This window comes from Alligator sinensis, unplaced genomic scaffold (genome assembly GCF_000455745.1).
Source record: "Alligator sinensis unplaced genomic scaffold, ASM45574v1 scaffold21_1, whole genome shotgun sequence".
In the NCBI taxonomy this organism is placed as follows: domain Eukaryota; kingdom Metazoa; phylum Chordata; order Crocodylia; family Alligatoridae; genus Alligator; species Alligator sinensis.
The window spans coordinates 1,238,842-1,243,745 of NW_005842445.1; the positions used below are offsets into that span (position 1 = coordinate 1,238,842).

General features: G+C 42.7%; 1 protein-coding gene across 4 annotated transcripts in view; it reads left to right on the forward strand.

The window, feature by feature from the left end:
- Positions 1-4,904, forward strand: part of DTD1 (D-tyrosyl-tRNA deacylase 1) — a 44,379-nt gene that overhangs the window by 286 nt on the left and 39,189 nt on the right. The gene's annotated exons all lie outside the window — the stretch shown is intronic.

Genomic DNA, 4,904 nt, shown 5'->3' on the forward strand with positions numbered 1-4,904 from the left:
GTATGGACCGCCCCTCCGTTCTTCCTGTCACGCATGCGCAGCGGAGAGAAGTTTCTTCCCATGTAGCGGGGGGGGGGTGTTCCTTTCCCACTCATACGCAATAGAAAGAAAGAACCCCGCCTTCCGCAGCGCATGCGTAATGGGGGTGGGGTGTTCTGTGCTCATACCTCTCGCGGGCTTTTGGACACACGTGTGCTAGGCGCGGGGTGGGGAATGGGAATGGGGAAGGGCCATAAGGCAGGTGTTCCTCGGTTGTATTTTCCTTTTTAAAAGCTTTTCTGCCTCGTAGCTTTACCATTTGGATAGCAGGCAGAGTCCCTCAGCTGCAGTAAAGGCAAGATCAGGAGTTGGGGCTGGTTGTTGCCTTCTCATCCTCCTAAGCCACCATTGGCCTAGGTCAGGGCTGCTCAACCTCTAGCCCACTGGCCCAGGGCGGCCTGCAGAGCCTTGGTGTATCCTCCATGGGTCAGCAAATTTGCCAGTGAGGAGCAATGGAAGGGCTACGTGGCTGGATCCAGCTTTGCCTGGGCCATGCAGGATTAGGGCCAGGCCCTATTCCTGGCCCAATCCTCCCCATCTCTAGCATGTGTCCAGATTGGGGTCGCTGTGCCCTGTCCCTGTCCCACACAGACAGATGGGTTGCACACTCCCTGCAGCCAGCTCGGGTCTCACTGACTGCTTCCAGTCTGTGCAAGGACTTGGTGCTACCCATCTGATCTGCAGGGTGAAAAGGTTGGGCACCACTGGTCTAGGTCTTTATAAACAGCCACCTCAGTAGCTAGCCCAAGCTAGACTCAACGGAGAATGGTAACTCTGACAAGGCAATAAGGAGAATTGTGTATACTGCTAGTTTAGGGCTTTGGAGGTGAAAGTGCTGGGGACAAGAGAGTGGCCTTGTGAAAATGAATGCTGCTTTACTTCCTTGACTAGGGAAACCTGTACGCAAATTTGCTCAGGTCCCTGGGTTATGCTGCAGTGTAAATGTGTTACTATTCATCCATTTCCCAATGTTGGGATGTATGAGGGTTTTAGAAATGAGTAGCAATTTTGAAATAAAACTGTTTTGTGTGCAATGATCATTAACTAGTCCAAGTCTTCATTGTTTCTTTACATAGTTATAAAAGCTGGGTGTGTTTGACAGTAGCCACCATTAGTATTCCTCAATGCGCACAAAATGGGTTTTATTTTAAACATACCATTACATTTCTGAAACACCCTTGTAGATAACCACAAAAACTGAATAGAAACGTAGCTACTTGGATATTCTGATAATATGAGCAATGATGTAATGGAAAATGTATGGGTGGAACTTTCTCACTATAAAGGATTGACTTGGTTTTTTGGGGGGGGGCGCTGTTTTTGTTTTTTTAACTCCACCAGGTCCGGACACCAAGCAAGAAGTACATCATTATAAAAACTGGCTGGGCTTTCACGTAATAAGAACAGTGGACTATAAACAAGGACCTGAACGTTTTCCGTATTTGAAAGCATCCTTTAACGTTACTGATGACTCTGACCCAGAGAAGTAATGGATTCTAGCTGAAGAACAGATTTTGCCCCCATTTGCTGTTAAAGTCAAGAGCTTCACATCTCAAATAACAATGGATAATTTAAATATGGCAAATCTCTTCAACTCTATTTAAACCATTGTCTGAGAATGTCTCTGTAAATATTAATGTGATTACATAGGAAGTTTCTAAACTAGTTTTTATTTTAATGAATTTACATGTCACATTGCATCTAGTAGAGAAACCTTTTCACTATTATGATTAGGCCTGGGTGTAGCAGGAGTAGCAGTTTGGAGGTAGTTGCCTTACAGAATTATAGCACCTGATATGGAAATTGGAGAATGGGGAAAAAAAGTAGTACGAATGCCATAATTAGGCAAATATTCTTGATTGCTTTTTTTTCAGGAAACAAGCCATTAACCTATCTTAAATACTGTAGGGGTATAAACCAGAAAATATTAAAAACATGAGGTCTCGAGATGTTTTGTGCTTACCCAGCTAGTCCTATAATTCAAAGCCTAAACTCATGTTAGCTCTGATGCTGACCCAGAATTACTGCTTTTTATTGCAAATAGGTATTGCTTAAAATAAAATAGTACTTTTTAGTAAAATAGTACTTTTCCTGAAAAAGCCATGACTTGATCTGTATTTCACATGTGGCACAAAACAAACAAAAAAAGAATAGCAACATGTTTAGGGAAAGAAAGGCCTTCAAAAGGCGTTACAAAGACTAGCAAGTAGTTGAAGATTTCCATAGCACATAAGGCTTATTCACAATCGCCATCAGCTGCTTTCATGTAACTGCAGGTAAGAGAACTCCACGAATGTATTATATTTCAGAGTAAACAAAAACAGTGCATTTACTCCTTGTAAAAAGGTGAATGATCAAGAGTAAATGAAGACTTGAGAGGGAAAACTTATTAAAAAAACATAGCCTATATGTAATAAAAAGCATTTCTGGAGCTCAGCTTTTCAAATGGAGGTTTGTATTTCAAGAAACGAGTAAACCTTGGTACGGAATAACCACATAGAGGACACAGGTCATTCTATTTGGTTTGCTAATGAAATGGCTCATCTCTTTTCACAGAACTGACCAGATCGAGCAAGTCAAGGCTTTATTCACCTTTCTGCTGTTTTAGGATGGACAGAATCAACTTGAAATCCAGTCATTTAGAGGGGGAAAAAAATGACAAGTGGATTCAGACACAACATTTGACCCTAGATTCCACTGCCAGATTTTGTGCTTTGATACTTTTTCCTCTCCACATTTTTGTAACTCTTTAGTACATAATTGCTATCAAAAGCAAATAAGGAAATTGGCGACATACAAAGTGCTGTCAAAAACACACGCCTAAAAATATTTTTCAGATAGATGTGATTAAATGTGATGTGTTGGCAAAACTTTATGAAGGATTTCCCTCAAACTTTTTATCCCTCTGCGAATGTTAGATGTGAATGATCTGTGGAAAAGTTACTTCCTGCCTTCTGAAGACACACAATCCATTAGTTCCATGCTGTTTGTCAGGCCTTGCCCCTCTACTCTAAGAACATCTTCTTGCTAGTCTGATACATTTCACTTTCCAGGATTTTGTACTCCCACCATCTCATTCTCTACTTAGAGTTGGTTTCTTGCTTTTTCAGTACTTAGAAACCTATCTTTCAAGTGACCCATCTGCCACCAGGGTCTGTGCCTGGGCAAAAAAATAGGTAAGTCTTTTCTCATGGTAGTCTGAGGTCAGCTGAAGAATGAGCCTTTGTTTTTAGGGTAGGCAGATCTCTCATGGGGGATGAAAAATCAGGTTTAATCGAGGCTGATGTGGGTTGTTAGAATAGGTAGGTAAGCCTACAGCCCAAAGGAAAGTGACAGCAAAATTACTATTTTCAGAACTCTATGGCAAAAATGGCCAACTCTGCAGTACTGGTTGAAGAATTATGTTTTGTGGACTATTCAGGGGTAGTAGTATAGTGTTATACATAAAGCCCAGTTTAATACTGGAGCCAGTGTTAATGAAAAAGAGAAATCACAAAGATAAAGGTGGGGTTTCACCTGTTGGTTTGTACTTCATATACACTAACCAGTACTGGGGCACTACCAATCTTTCTGCCAATTGTCCAAGTGTGGCCTACCGCTCTTAGGCCTGAGACTCTTAAGATTTTCTTTATGCTCATGAAACAAGTTCTCCTGCCAGTTTTTAGATATGAACATCTTGGTTTCACTTTAAAGAATGATCGTACTTTGTAGCTTGAGCCAAGTGTTTTGTTTCTGTTTAGTACACATCCTATATGATACAAACTGAAGGCAAAATTATGTTTACTTCCTAAGCACAGATAACAAGATGAACTGTGTCACAAGTTGCATGCTAAAGAAAAGGCAGTTAAAAGTACTGATTTTACCTGTGTATTTTCTTATTTTCAAATGTTATTTCCCTTGTTCATGTATTCCCTCAGAGACTTTCTTGAATCTAGTCAGATTTTAAAGTATCTGTTACCTGAATGATGTTTCCCAATGAGGTCTGCCTATTATAAACCAGTCTCACAAATAGGGGCAATAATTATCCTCTTTTTTTTTTTTAAATAATGCCACTTGCAAATTAGGCTCCAAGTCACAGGTCAGCTGACCAACTTCCAGGCAAATTCAGAGACAGAAATCACAGTGCTCTATGCTTTGCCAGATCAGATGGTAAACAGTGTAGTACTCATTGTTAAGAAAAAAGAAAAGAAGTCCTGTGCACTAACAAAAGAAACCAAATAGGAAAACTTCCCCCTAAATTTCTGAGTTAGTCTGAATAGATCTGCCACTGTGAGACAAGCAGCCCCAGAACCTCAGGCAGCCTGACTGGCAAGGATACCCAGCTCTGGGGGACTGGAGGAAAAGCAGTCCCAAGGAAGATATTGCATTTGGATCTGCTGCTTCCTTGTGAACTAGGACTTATGGGAAGAGAGGTGTTGCCAAACCAAAACACTCATTAATGTATATGCTCCTCTCCATACAGCCATGCTCTATATAGCTGTGGTTTACCTACCTGTGCATTAATCATGTAGGCTCAGGAGGATGGTTAGCAACCAGTCTCCCCATGCTGGCAAGAGCTAGGGGAGCACCTGCTTTGACAGTGGGCACCAGGGGAGTGGCATCAAAGAAGAGGCTCACTAAAGACAGGCTGCAGGAGGCGGCCCTGCCAGAGCTGGGGATGAGTGTGCGCAGCACCAGGGCTTGGACCCCACCAAGGAGAAGAAACTGTTGGAACTATCCCTAGTGGGTCCAGCCCCGTGTGCTCACATGGCAGAGGGGTTAGGTCTCACCACCCCTCCTGGGGGCAGCCGGAGCGGCGCAGCTCCAGTCTCTGCAGAGGGACTGATCCCCCTATAGGGGCAGCCCGGTCTCTGCAGGGCAGCTGA